The following is a 15,517-nucleotide window of genomic DNA, read 5'->3' on the forward strand; positions in this document are numbered from 1 at the left end:
GGAAAGAGGTCTAGGTGTCAGGAAATATCCTTTAGTATCTGCTTCAACCAATACAAAGCAGCCTGTTAAAGGCACCTAGCATTCGCCTGGTAAAATATTTACCCTACACATCTCCCTTAAACATGTTCCTCCTTACCTTAAATGAATGTCCTTTGATGTGTCACGCTTTTACCCTGGGAAAAATTCTGACTCTCTATCCTAACAATGCCAAAGGACGTGCAGAAATATCGGTTTCTTAGAAGTGACTGATTTTGGACTCCACACAGATTTTGTTCCCCTAACTCCTGACTCAGTGGTTCTCAACCTTTTTCTTTCCACTCACATAACCACTTTAAGTATTCCCTATGCAAGTGATTAGTAAGGGATTGCTTAAGGTGGTATGTGGGTGGAAAGAAAAAGGTTTGAAAACCACTGTTCTAATCGTACTTCATTGACTCATTATGTGCCTGGTTTCATAACTCCAAAGGAAATGGGCCAGTGACAATTTTTCTCAAGCAAAATATTTCAGTTATAATTGTAGTATTCCCTTTGCCATCGGTGCTCTGTGATTAGTAAGGGATTGCTTAAGGTGGTATGTGGGTGGAAAGAAAAAGGTTGAAAACCACTGTTCTAATCGTACTTCATTGACTCGTTATGTGCCTGGTTTCATAACTCCAAAGGAAATGGGCCAGTGACAATTTTTCTCAAGCAAAATATTTCAGTTATAATTGTAGTATTCCCTTTGCCATCGGTGCTCTGTGATTAGTAAGGGATTGCTTAAGGTGGGATGTGAGTGGGAAAAAATGGTTGAGAGCTACTGCTAGTTCCTCAATTACTCAAAAAGCACATTTGCAAATTTAGAATGATATACCAACTTCAGGAGGGTTTCTAACTACATGATTATGCTACTATTTCAATGTCCTATTTCATCTCTATAGCATCAGCCATATCCACCCCTGCCTCAGTATCAAATGAACTGGCCTGAACAACTTTCTATGGCAGGAGTGCCCCAAGTTTACAACTCTCTGAGTGAAGAAGTTTCTCCGCATCTTCGCTCGAGATGGCTTATCCCTTATCCTCAGACTCTGGCCTTTGTCCTGGACTTCTCCAACATCAGGAGCATTCTTCCTGCATTTAACTTGTCTGACTGGCTTCGTTCTTGTTTTGCTGCAATAGGTTGGGTGGAGTGGAACAAGGAAGTGATGAGAGAAGGCATCAAACAAGAAATTCTCCAGATGCTGGGGTCAGGTGCAATGCATGAAGGTGCTGTCGAAAATCACCAGGTCATGCAGCATCCTTAAGGAATTAAAGGCAATCGATGCTTCGGGCCCTTCGTCATCAACAGCAGGTAGACACCTAAAATGAAGAGGTTGGGGGCAGGGGAGAGGAAGGAGGGAGAAAGGGGATGGGGAGGAGGGGTACAAGGATGAGGTGGTGGATCGAGACAGGGAGGTAGATAGAAGCTGAGAGAGAGCAGAGGGCTGAATAGAAGGAGGAAGGGAAGGGTGGGGAGCTGGAGGAGGGGAGGGAGAGGAGACTCGGGAAGAGGGTTAATAGAATTATTCAGGGGGTTGGAGGGTTATAGGCAGGGAGCGGGTAGGTGGGACTAGTGGAGTTTCACTTAAATCGGTGCGGACTAGAAGGGCCGATATGGCCTGTTTCTGTAGTTGTTACGTGGTTCCTGTTTCTCTAGACTTCTAACAAAGGGCTCACTGCCTTTTTCCTCCTGTGGATGCTGCAGGACTCGCTGAGTTTCTCCAGCATGTCGGTAATGAGAGAAGGCTGCATCTGTGGTCGACACAAATAGGTAGATGAAATAACACAAGTAAGGGGTATGTTCAAAACAAGAGAGTTGACATGGAGTGTAAGTTTAAGGGAGGAGAGGGAGGGTTCAGAAAAACTGAAATAAAAACATCTACATCATCTGGGATGAGAAATTGTTCAGGGTGAAACAGGAAACAATTCTCCTGTGTTGACGTGGTTGTAGTAAGAACAGGGAACTGGCGGAGGAACTCGGCCGGACTCGCCCCGTCCATCAAAGGTATAGATATACTCCTGACGCTTTGGGCCTGAGCCCTTCTTCAAGGTCTAAGCAAAGAGCAGGCAAGCATCTTAATTAAAGGCTAGAGATGGGGTGGGGGGGGGGAGGAGTCCAGGCCCACAAAAAGTGTTAAGTGGGTGATGAGAGGAAAGATAAGAATTGATTTTGGCTCCGTGAAAGGAGAAGGGGAAAAGGAGAGAGGGAGAACGAGAGGAAAAGTGACAGAGGGATGAAGTTGAGGGTGGGGGGGGGTGGTTTAATGGAAACCAGAGAAGTCGATGTTAATGCCATCCAGTTGGAGGGTCCCCAGTCAGAAGATGAGGTGTTCCTCCGGTTTACAGGTGGTCTCAGTCTGGTAGCGCGTGAGACCCTAGGCAGACATGTCAGCGAGGGAACAGGGTGGGGAGTTGAAGGGAAGAAAGAAATTGTTGGCACAAAGCTTCTGCTTTACAGTTCCATGACTGCTGTCTGTGTGAAGTTTGCCCATTCCCCTGTGCCCCCCCCAAGATTCACTGTTAGACTGATGGCTTTCAGGAAATGACTCCTTTGCAAGTTGACAGGGACGTGTTGGAGTTCAAGTTTATTATCCGATTGCATAAGCTCTCTGGTCACCAGTGCAAAGCATGCAACACCAAATACCTGTACATACAGACAAACGATACATACATATCTAAAAATAAATAAATATTTGTTAAGTAAATAGTGGAGTCTCGGAGGGTGAGTGTGAGCAGTTTATCTGTCGTTCAGAAATCTCGCTGCCCATGGGAAGAAGCTGTTTCTCAGCCCGCTGTCTCTGAACCTCCTGTATCGCATTGCCGACGTGAATAGCTGAAAGATGCCGCGTGCAGGGTGGTAGGGGTCCTCAATGATTTGCCTGCGGTTGGATTTGGATATGAGGCTAACTCAGATGGACCTTAGCAGGGATGAGTTGGGCCGAAGGGCCTGTTTCCATGCTCCATACCTCCCTTTTGGCAGGTTAATGGCAAAAGGGAGTTGAGAATAAGTTGCTGGAGGGGTAGGGAAGTAAGCAAAGGAGGAATAGAATGAATGGGATTCCTTCCTAGAAGCTAGAATGAACCCAATGGGCCAAAATGGCCTCTTTTGACCTCAATATAAAGCCTAATTTTTGGAGGACATGAATAAAATAATCCCACATTTTGGAGATCGGTGTGATGGCAGTAACTGCTAGTCGGGTCGAGTGTTGGCGGGTACAAGAGATCCGTTCATTGAGTTTGCAGCAAGGGTGGGCACTGGGGGTCGTGGGTTCAATCCCGACCTCCAGCCAGTGCAGAATATCCATGTCCTGCAAGAGCCCGATCGCTGGGGAGGGGGGGAAGAACACTGATTTATGATCAGTGGGCCAAATGGCCTCCTGGCACGTCAGAAATAAAAATGGTGAGACGAAACATCCAGAGGAACAGCCCAAATTTAAAAAGTCTGTAAAAAAAAAAAAAAAAAAAAAAAAAAAATGCTGGCAACATCTGTGGAAAGAGAAACAGATGTAAACAGAGTTAAAGTTATTTGCACTTTGCAGTTTATCCATAAGGCAATGCCCTAAATGGCCAGAATTCCTGGAATATACAGCAGATCTTCAAATTCACAGCAGCAATACCCAAATTGTACTGTGCCCAGCTGTGTGATTCTGATACTGAAGGAATCCAGGGGATGGAATGTTAGATTTCTCATGCACACAGCAAGAAACCTTTTTTCCACATAGGTTGGTGGGTGTGTGGAGGAGGTAGCTGGAACAGGTGCTATTTAAATGTTTAAGAAACATTTAGCCAGATAGAGGCCGAGCAGAGATTTTCAAACTTTTGCTCTCCACTCACATGCCACCTGAAGTATTCTCTATGCCATCAGTGCTCTATGATTAGTAAGGGGTTGCTTAATCGTACCCAATGGACTCGTTATGTTCACGGTTTCAGAGCTCCAAAGGAAATGGGCCAAAGACAATTTTGATCAAGCAAAATATTTCAGTCATAATTGGGTCCAGAGCAGTGATTCTCAACCTTATCTTCCCACTCACGTCCCACCTTAAGCAATCCCCTTACTAATCACAGAGCACCGATGGCCTAAAATGGTTTGTGAGTGGAAAGAAAAAGGTTGAGAACCACTTTTTTTTAATCATCCCTCATTGACTCGTTACGTGCACGGTTTCAGAACTCCAAAGGAAATGGGACAATTTTTCTCACGCCAAATATTTCATTAACAATTGTGGTTCTCAACCTTCCCTCTCTCATATCACCTGAAGTAATCCCTTACTAATCACAGAGCACCTATGGCTTAGGGATTGCGTTAGGTGGTGTGTGAGTGGGAAGAAAAAGTGTGAAAACCACTGGGATATGGGGAAAACGTAGGAAAGTGGCTGGGAGTAAAGTGGGTGGGACGTCGTTGAGTCGGCATGACTAAGTCACCACTGTATCTGCTTTCACCAGTTCCCCCGGCCACACATTCTCTGTGTAAAAAACGCTTGCCTCCTTCAAACTTTGCTTCTCTCACATTAATGCTATGCCCTCTAGTTTCTGGTATTTCTATCCTGGGAGAAAGAATCCTATTCCAACTGGCTCTCATAATTCTATAACCACGTGTTTTGGTTATAAATTAAGATGTTGCATAAGTTGGTTCATAGAAGCATTGCTTTGTTTCCATGGAGTCAGAGGTGATTCAGCCCATTGATTCTGTACTGGTCCCTAGGGCAGCAGTCCCATGGCTACCCCTCTCTTCCACCTTCACTTCTCTTTCAAGAACCTGCAAGTGATTCTCTTGTCCCAGTGATCTCACTGGGGTTGATGTCACCTGTTATGAGCCCAGAGGACCCCAAAACCCAGCATCAGCAGAAATTCACCAAGACAAAGAGTTACTTTAACAAAAGTTGCTTTTAATTATCTTTAAACATGAAAACAGAATCAAACTCTAACTCACCTAACTTAACCTCCTTCTAATTCGAAGCGCACGTGTATGTAATGTGTGTGTAAGTTTAGAAAAGTTCTTTAATTCACAGTCCAATCTCACTTCTCATTCCTCTAAGTTGCAGACAATTCTTATACTGTGCACAGAATTTAACGTTTATGAATTTCACCAGACTTTGGTGCTTGAAAGGTAAATGGTTACCGCTCAGGAAGGTTCTTGTCAGTTTTCAGAGAGAGATTTGTTGTTCACTGGACACAAACATTCCTTCTAATCAGCCATGACAGTGTCTTGCCGAAGAAACTTGCCCCATCAGGATTCTCCAGATGATAACCTCTTTCTTTCAGGTCACCACAGAGTTCCTTTTAGTTTTCCTTATTTCAAGTGAAACATTATACAGCCAGTCCTCTCCTCTTGCATGAATCACAAGGGCTTTGACCAGGCTGAACTAAGCACTCACAACCCGTCTTCCAAATGGGGTTTGACATAAGCTTGCCAGCTTGTCCTGTTCCAGTCCCAGTTGCTGCTGCCAAACTGTAAAACTGTAGAACTGATCTCTCTCTCTCAGAGAAAATCCCTCTGGTTGCAAAACCACATGACCCTCTTAGAACAGCAAACTGCACTCAGACAGCCTGCGGCTCCGGACCTAATTTTCCGAGTTCTTTCATCTGTTGCTTTCCAAAACAACAATCCATTTGTTAAGTCTCTATGGGCCCTCCCCAAAGCTTTTGCAAAGGGCCTGATTGGCTTGTGCAGAGCTCCAGTATTTTAAATGAGATCTGTTTTGAAGTGCTTGTATGTGACCTGAACGAAAAAAGAACCTCCCACAATTTATCTCCTTTAAAACATACATAAAATACAATATAATCTGTCACACACCCCTCTCTGGGGTGGCGGCTGCGCTGACCGGGGGTGAGGGAGGGGGTTTGGCGGCTCTGACCAGGCTGTGTGGCGGCAGCACTGACTGGGGGGGTGGGGTTTGGCAGCGGCATCGCTGACCTTGTAGCGTATGCAGACCAAACCACGTGATTCGTTTTCGGTGTCACCCGGTGCGGTCCGCACCATCCTGGTGAAGCCAGAGTCTCATCCCACAGCCTTGTCATGGGTCTCCAAGATGCTTTACTGCGATGGAACCTCTAAAATGCTATGAATTGACCAAGAAGTTAAATATATCAGCAAGGGGCTGAGGGAAGGGAATATAAAATGTGACTGGGTCTGCGAGAGGTTGTTGGAGTCTGTCAACCATAAGATTTTGTACCAGGTGCGGAAACTGCTTCTGTGATCAAAAGTACCTCGAGTTCGCACTTCCTTTTATACTACTGAAACAAAGTCCCAATTTGTTATGACTCAATTTTCACATCACCAGTTTAACCACCTGCTTTAGTTTAACACCTGCATTTTCTTTTTTAAGTTTGCCAGTGCGTTGTATCACCTCAGTTGACCCTGGATCTTGGAATATAGAAAGGAATTTAAGAAATCTGTTGTTGAATACTCCCATCAAACTGGTCTGGTTTGGAAATGGCTCTGCAAACCAGGTATTGGAGCCAGGATTCAAGAGAGCATTGAGGGCAAGAAGGGCACTGATCGTGTTTGGATCTGGAATTCGGGTGGCCGATGGTTTGATCAGGAGTCTGAGCGGCTGCAGAGGCTGCGGGAGCGACTGGAGGCGAATCCACGGACACTCAGTGACTCTGAAGGGACTCTCTTTTTCTCTCTAACTGTCGACAGTAATGGGGACTCTGTCGGCCTTACGGAAGGCAATTGCGTGAATTATTACAGGCTCCATACTATTACATGACAATAAAGAAATCGTGAGTGCACAGGAGTGCAGAAGGCTGCAGGAAATGGCAAATCTAGGCTCCCATCCATTGCCGATCCTGCCCAGCAGGCTGAGATCTCCTCCTCCCCGGGTGCCCGAGGTCCCCGCTCCCCTGCTGCCGTCACTGATTCCTGACACCCACCCCCACCCCCACCCCCACCGCTGTCGTTTATTGACTATTTCTTGTAATTATTAGCTGAGAGGAGTGGGTATGGTGGAGGATGTGGATGATGGACTTTTGTTCACAAAATCCGTAAATGGCTCCCAAATTTTACAAAAAAACTCTCAATTTGATTTCTTAGACTTTAAGTGATTTTTTTTTCCTAAAGATATCACTCTCTGTAAATTTGAGGGCACCCTAAACTTGCACCAAGTTCTCTGTCATCTGTACGCTTATTGATTTCCATCGTCTACCAGCGATGTTACCCGTTGTTTTCATAATCCTGCTGTGATCTCACCTTTCCCTGTCGATATTGTGCACTGAGCACCACAATCCTTTGGCGAATCTTGTACACGTATTCTTATCTTGAGTACAACACGCAGTTATCGGCAGGCGAAATTTCTACCTGGCCCGCAGAAAAAAGAATCTCAGGGTTGTATGTGATGTCATTAGAACCGTACGACATTACAGGCCCTTCTAAACTATTCTTCTGCCGTCCCACTGGACCTGCATCCAGACCATAGGCCTCCATTACCCCTCCCATCCATGTCCCTGTCCAAATCAGGTTTGAGCTCTGGCAATAAATCTGAACTTTGAATGTGTGCACCTCTAATCAAATTGAATTTAACTCAATCCGGTAATTTTATTGTCACATGTTCCAAACTACATGCTTTGTTGTGCGTGCTACCCAGGCAAGTTATCTCATAGAGCAGGTAGACAGATAAGTGGGCTTGGGGAGTAGTATTTCAGTAGTCAAGTTGTGTAGGAGGACTAATACTGGTGGCTCCATATTGTTAAAAGAGCCGATGGTGTTTTCTTTTAATAATATTTTTATTGAATTTTATAAACAAAACATATACAGAGAATATACAACATAGATGTCAAAAATCAAAGAACACAACAAAATTGCCAAACTTATAAAGATTTTAAGTAAAATCCTCCAACCGCGAGGTCTGTGCCCAAGATGGCGGTGCCTGTACTTAGCGGCATACCATGAGGGCGTTCAGGCTCCGGGACCAGCGCAGGGCACCAGAAACAGAGAGAACACCCCACACCCCCCTCCCCTGCTGAGAATGAGAAGCAGAGGAGGCGGACCAGCGAGGTGCTTGGAGGCCGAGGGGCCCACACAGTCTGTGTGGGACTTGCGGTCGGGTTGGGGGGGGAGCAGCGGCGGGGGGACACCCGCATGGGCTGGCTCACGGGAACCAGGGTTCAAGAGGGTGTTGAGGGCAGGAAGGGTTCTCGAACAGGCCTCGGGTGCCGAAGGCTTCCTGACGACGTGGGAGGTTGGGGTCTGGAGCTCGGGGTGCCGATGGATTGAACATGAGTCTGCGGGAGGTGAATCCACAGACACCCAGTGACCCTTTGCTTCCCTTTCTCCTGTTGATAGGGGCGCTGGGCAATGTCAAGGCAACTCTTTATTTGCCTTATATTTTTAATAACATGACAGAAAGAAACCTTAAGAAGAAAGCCCCAGTCCCCTTGCAGATTTGATCACAGACCATCGCTCGGGTGGTGACAAATGGGCAGATTTCCCCAGTATTTAATTTGTTCAGATCAACCAGACAGGGCTGTCCGCTGTTACCAGCCTTATTTGCATTAGTTATAGAACCTCTGGCTCAAGCAATTAGGCAAGAAATTAATATTAAGGGAAATACAATTGGTGGACAAGAGTATAAAATTAATCCGTTTGCAGATGACATGTTGATATACCTGTCTCATCCTAAAAGTTCTTTAGAACTGTTACAAAATCTGTTGGAACGATATGGGGTAATTTCGGGTTATAAAGTAAATTGGGATAAAAGTGAAATATTACCAATAGTGGATGAAGATTTATTCAGATTGTAAACAACTTACGTAGGAGTTGTAATAGTTTATTGTCATCTGTCTGTCAGGAGTTTGTACGTTCTCCCTGTGTCCGCGTGAGTTTCCTCCCACCTTTCGAAACGCACTGGGTGGTGGGCGGGGGGGATGTGGGGGGAGGTTGTGGGTCAATAGGGTGTAATTGCTCGTGGGCCGAAAGGGCCTGTTAGCATAATGAAGTCCAAATCAAATTAAGATTCCTTTACTCCTAAGCAGCAGACTTTTTTTTTGTCTGTAACATGTATGTTGTGTGAATGTAGCCCTTTACCATTCACATACTTTGTGCGATCACTCTGCCTGTTATCATTTACAACTCCTATTTGGAAGAAATAATCAAACACATCCCTTCCTGTTATGTTTGACTGTATTGAACACCCTTCCTGGCAGGAACACGCCCCTTGGCTGTAACTTCCAACGAAATAACACAATGTAATATGAGGGAAGTGTTGGCTATTTAGAACAGAAGAGCGGTGGTAGGAAAATGTAGTCCACAAGCAGCCAATTACCATGAGCAGGGGATGTGGTTTTTTTCCTCTATTTTCCTACCATCTTGTAGAACTGGAAATTTAGGAAAGGGCCTATTTTGGGTTTTGACTCTTTAATCCAAAGACCATAAGACAGCAGCCCATCGAGTCTGCCCCGCCATTTAATCATGAGCTGATCCACTTTCCCACTCAGTCCCACTGCCCGGCCTTCTCCCCATAACCTTTGAAACCCTGGGCTAAACAAGAACCTATCAATCTCTGCCTCAAATAGGCCCAATGGCCCGGCCTCCTCAACCGCCTGTGGCAACAAATTTTACAGATTTACCGCCCTCATGCTGAAGAAATTCCCCTGCATCTCTGTTGCCCTTCTATCCAGAAGCTGTGCCCTCTTGTCTGAGACTCTCTCCCACAGTGGGAAACCTTTGTCCACGCCTTTCAACATTCAAAGTATTTCAATGAGAATCCCCCCCCCCCCCGCCATTCTCCTAAATTTCAATGTGCAGACCAAGAGCTTTCAAACGCTCTTCACGCGATAACCCTTTCATTCCCAAAACCATCCCTGTGAACCTCCCCGAACCTTCTCCAATGTCAACACATCCTTTCTTAAATGAGCCCAAAACTGCTCACAATATTCCAAGTGAGGTCTCACCAGAGCTTTATAATGTCTCAACATCGCATCTTAACCCAAAATATTGAAGGACGATGGTATCAGCCAGCTCAAAGTAATGAACATCTCAAAAGGAACAAGAATTTCAACGTAGATACAAACTATTGTGCCTCCTCTGGCATTGGTCCACACGTTGAGTGGGATTGTGGAGGGTCTCCAATCGGGAAATGTTGCTTTCTTGAGCACCTCGACTCTGTCCGCCGCAATAGCGTGGCTCTCCCAGCGGCCACCTATTTCAATTCCCCATCCCATTCCCCTGTTGGACATTTCTGTCCACGGTCTCATGCACGGCCAGACTAGGACGACCTGCAAAATGGAGGAACAACACCTCATCTTCCGGCTGGGCACCCTCCAAACAGATGGCATTAACACAGACCTCCGGTTTCCGTTAGAATCCCATCCTTCTTCTTCCCCCCAGCCATCTTTCCTCTAGTTTTGTCTCTCTCTCTCTCTCTTCCCTTTTCCCTCTTTCACAGAGTCAGGATGAATTATCACCTTATCATATCTAATTAATACCTGATGGTCTGGACTCCTCCCGGTCCCATTCTTCTCCCTTTCTCTCCCCATTCTTGAAATCAAAAGCCTGCCTGCTTATACATTGAAGAAGGCTTCAGGCCCAAAACATCAGTTCGATATCTTTACCTCCTATGGACGCAGCGAGGCCGGCCGAGCTCCTCCAGTACCTCTGTCATTTTACTATAATCACAGCAGCTGCAGACTTTTGTGTTTCACTCCTTTAACAGACGTCGCCTGTGACCCTGCTGATTTTTCTGTTTCGACTTCTGATTTACCTCCTTCAGCGATTTTTTTGATTTGCAAAAGCCAACTTCGGTTCTGAACAAGCTGCTTGCACCAAAGACTGTTGGCAATGTCGTCCCTTGGCATTTCAATTCATCATGACCAGATATTTCCTACTCCAAGTCAGTGTCTGCTTGAGCTGCCAGTTCTAAATCCTGGGGGGAGAAAGCCACTTAGGTTATAGATGTCCCTCATGAGTTTATAGTCAACTCAAGTCAAGTACAACACGACGAAACAGCGTTCTCCGGTCCTCGGTGCAAAACACACAGTCAAACAATACATACGCAGGACACGGATTCATATATGCCAATAAATAAATATTGTTTTGCACAAATGAGAGTCTCGGATGAGCCGTTCCTTTGCTCGTTCAGCGTTCTCGCTGCCCGTGGGGGAGAAGGCGTTCCTCAGCCTGGTGGAGCTGGCTCTGATGCTCCTGGATCTCTTTCCCCGACGGGAGCGGCTGAAAGATGCCGTGTGCAGATGGAAGGGGTTCTCAGTGATTTTGCACACCCTCTTCAGACCACCATCTCTGTAGATCGTGACGACGGTGGGGGAGGAAGACTTTAGTCATCTCTGCTCTCTTATGGTCCTGTGGATTGACCTCCGATCCATTTCTCTGCAGCAACCGTACCCGCACTGTGATGCAGTCGGCCAGGACGGTCCTGAGAGAGCTTCAGTAGAAGGATTGACACAACCGTGACCGTTTGCCTTGCCCACTTTTGTCTTCATAAGGAAGTGCAGTCGCTGTTGCACCTTGACAAGAGAGAGATGTGTAACCATGATAGGTCACTAATTAAGTGAACGCCAAGGAACTTGATGATCTCCATTCTCTCGATGACAGTTTAATTTTTTAAAAAATTTAGACATACAGCACATTAAGAGCCCACAAGCCGCATTGTCCAATGACACCCAATTGATCTACAGCCCCCGTAGTTTTGAAGGGTGGGAGAAAACCCATGCAGACGTGGGGGAGAACATACAAACTCCTTATGGACAACATTGGATTCGAACACCAGCCCCGATCACTGGCGCTGTAATGGCATTGCGTTAACCGCTATGCCAGTAGTTCTCACCTTTTTTCTTTCCACTCACATTCCACTTTAAGTAATCCCTATGCCATAGATGCTCTGTGATTGTGGGTGGAACGTAAAAGGTTGAAAACCATTGTTTTAATCGTCCCTCATGGACTCGTTATGTGCACGGTTTCATAACTCCAAAGGAAATGGGCCAATGATCATTTTTCTCAAGCAAAATATTTCAGTAACAATTGGGTCTAGAGCAGTGGTTCTCAACCTTCCCTTCCTACTCACATCCCACCTTAAGCCATCCTTTACTAATCACAGAGCACCGATGGCAGAGGGGTTATTTAAAATGGTTATTAAAAAAGGTTGAGAACCACAGCACTACACTAACCAAGATGGGTAGTGAAAGTGAAGGGTGGTCATTCCTGGTCCTCCTGAAGTCCACGATCATCTCCTTCGCCTTGTCCACGTTGAGACTTAGGCTGCATGACCTGCTGAGTTTCTCCAGCACTTTTGTGTATTGAACTACAGTCACAGCATCCACAGGCTTTCGTGTTTAACTGTGATAAACTCTGCATGTTTATTTTCTAACAAACCCCATGCTTTCATGTGAGAACGGTGAAAACATTCTTCTTCCAAAGCCACATGATCGCAAGCAGTCAGTTGCTTAAAAGAGATGCAAGTCGACGAGGGTGTGAGTTGCAGGCAAGGCAGGAAATGTGAGTTATACTGCAGGCACTTCCCCCGGATATTCAAAATGAGATGGCACAGGTTTCGGGTTCAATCCCCTGCTCGCAAACTGTTGGTTTGCTGCAGCTGTTGGATTACTACCCCATTGGCACTGACGAGGTGCAAGAACCCAAGTTGTTATGAAAATATATAATTTTTTTAAAAATTCAGATGAACAGTGCCATAACAGGGCCTGTTACGTTCTTGCCCACGTGCCTGTGCCACCCAAATAACCTCCAACACCCCCCCCCCCAGTACGTGGGGGAAAACCCACGCAGACTCAGGGAGCGCGCACAAACTCCTTATGGACAGCGTCAGATTTGAAGCCCAGTGGCTGGTGTTGTAACCGCGAGAAGGCGGAGGAGTGAACATAGGAAGTAGGAACAGGAGTAGGCCAAAAATGGCCCATCGAGCCTGCTCCGCCATTCAATACGATCATGGCTGATCTAATTTATGACCTAACTCCACCTACCTGCCTTCTCCCCATCTCCCCTAATTCCTCTATCATGTAAAAATTTATCTAACCGAATTTTAAATATGTTTAATGAGGCAGCCTCAACCACTTCCCTGGTTAGAGAATTCCAAACATTCACTACTCTCTGGGAAAAACTATTTTTCCTCATCTCTGTCCTAAATCTACTCCCCCAAATCTTCAGACTGTGTCCTCTCGTTTTAGTTTCCCCGGCCAGCTCAAAAAACCTTCCTACATCTATCCTATCCATACCCTTCATAATCCTATATGTTTCTATAAGATCTCCTCTCATTCTTCTGAACTCGAGCGAATACAATCCTAGATGATTTAATCTTTCATCACAAGTCAACCCCTTCATCCCAGGGATCAACCTAGTAAACCTCCTCTGGACCGTCTCCAAAGCCAGTGTATCCTTCCTCAAATATGGAGACCAGAACTGGACACAGTACTCCAGGTGCGGTCTCACCAGTATCTTATAGAGTTGCAACATGACCTCCCTACTCCTGAATTCAATTCCTCTAGCGATGAAGGCCAACATTCCATTTGCCTTCTTAATAACCTGCTCCACCTGCAACCTAACCTTTTGCGATTCATGCACAAGCCCTCCCAAGTCCCTCTGCACAACAGCATGCTGTCGTTTTTCACCCTTTAAATAATATTCAGCTCTTTTATTTTTCTTGCCAAAGTGGATCACCTCACACTTACTAACATTGTACTCCATCTGCCAGACCTTTGCCCACTCATCCAGTTTAACTCTATCCCTCGGCAGACTCTCCACATCCTCATTACAATTTGCTCTTCCACTCAATTTGGTGTCATCCGCAAACTTGGCGACACCACATTTTGTCCCCTCCTCCATGTCCTCAATGTAGATGATGAACAGTTGTGGGCCTAACACCGACCCCTGCGGCACCCCACTTACCACTCTCTGCCAACCTGAAAAACTCCCACTTATCCCGACTCTCTGCCTCCTGTCAGACAACCAATTTTCGATCCAGGCCAATATGGAAGGGGACCCACCCTGTGCTGCCTCTCGTCGGAAAATGAGTGCTCGCTCACACGTGGAGGTTGAGCGAGAGCCTCATCGCCAACGGCAGTCTGCCTGCCTTGCTGATTCATGGGTCTGAGTCCACAGCTGAAGAACAGGCTACCCACTCCACATTCAAAAGTTCACGTTTTGGGGAAGTTCACGTTTTGGGGAGTGATGGAGGGACAAAACGACAGAAAGTCAAGGAAGGAGGCCCTTATGGTTGTTCTCAGCTGCATTTCCAATAAGTATTGGGTGTAATGTAGTTAAAGTTGAAAGTTCTGATTTATTGACATCACTCACATATAACCCTGAGATTCTTTTTCCCGTGGGCAAGGCAGAATTACCACTTATTGGTCGTGCCAAAAAAAAACTATATCAAGAAGATACGTGTGGTGATACACCACTAGCCGACTGCAGGGGGCGATCTCTGTACCTGCAGGAAGACCACCGGAGGACAGACCACACCTGGCCGGCTGTCAATCAGCCGACCTTAATAGACCCAACTCCACCAGTCTGGCTTTCAATCAACCGCCCGGGATAGAATCCTGAGCCGGCCCCTCCTGAGAGACGAGTACAGCTCCCACTGTAGCAGAGCCTTTTAACTGAATAAAGCCTGTTGTGCAGTCTTTCTCGAGTTTTGTATCTGCTCAATGCTGCAGCAGTTCATCGCAATACATACACATGTAAACAAGACATGGAAACAAACTGATTGCAATACAGAGAAAAAAAATCCAATAAAGAGTCCTTAAACGAGTCCCCGATTGAGTTTGTCGTTGAGGAGTGTAAGGGTGTAGGGGTAGCAGCTGTTCCTAAACCTGGTGGGTGTGAGTCTTGTGGCCCCTACACCTCTTTCTCGGTGGCAGCCGAGAGAACAGAGCGTGTACTGGGTGGTGTGGGTCCTTGATGATCGCTGCTGCTCTCCAACGATGGTGGGGAGGGTTTTCCCTTTGATGTCTTGGGCTGCGTCCACTACTTTTTGCAGGTCTTTACGCTCAGGGGCATTGAAGTCCCCATACCAGACGGTCAGCACACATCTGTAGAAACTTCCCACAGTTTCCGATGTCCTGCATTGGTGGGTTGGGTCCAGGAAAGATCCTGCGATATAGTGACTTCCAATAACTTAAATTTGCTCTCCCTCTCCAGCTCTGAATGCCAAATGATCACTGGACCATACATCACTGGTTTTCCCTTCCCGAAATCAGTAATCAACTCCTTGGTTTTGGTGAAATGGAGTGCGATGTTGTTGTTGGTGCACCATTTGGCCAAGTTTTCAATCCCCCTCCTGTACGCTGGCTCATCACCCCATTTTATACAACCCACTACCGTGACATCGCCAGCAAACTTGTAGATGGTGTTGCTCTCGTACCGAGCCACACAGTCACAGGTGTAAAGTGAGCAGAGCCGGGGGGGTGGTGGGGGGGACTAAGAGCACAGCCCTGTGGTGCTCCGGTACTGATGGAGATTGTGGAGGAGGTGTTCTTATTGATCGCTGATTGTGGTCTGGATGTGAGAAAATTCAGGATCCAATTACACACTGGGGGGTTG

The 15,517-nt window shown here is 46.3% G+C and overlaps 1 long non-coding RNA gene across 1 annotated transcript; it reads left to right on the plus strand.

Annotated features, from left to right (window-relative positions):
• The first annotated feature begins 1,930 nt into the window (after positions 1 to 1,930).
• Positions 1,931 to 14,606, plus strand: LOC138748395 (uncharacterized). Its single transcript, XR_011347993.1, has 2 exons — positions 1,931 to 2,020; positions 6,339 to 14,606. It is a non-coding gene; the product is annotated as an uncharacterized lncRNA (long non-coding RNA).
• The last annotated feature ends 911 nt before the right edge of the window (positions 14,607 to 15,517 follow it).

The sequence above is a fragment of the Narcine bancroftii genome, chromosome 13 (genome assembly GCF_036971445.1).
Source record: "Narcine bancroftii isolate sNarBan1 chromosome 13, sNarBan1.hap1, whole genome shotgun sequence".
Taxonomy (NCBI): Eukaryota; Metazoa; Chordata; class Chondrichthyes; order Torpediniformes; family Narcinidae; genus Narcine; species Narcine bancroftii.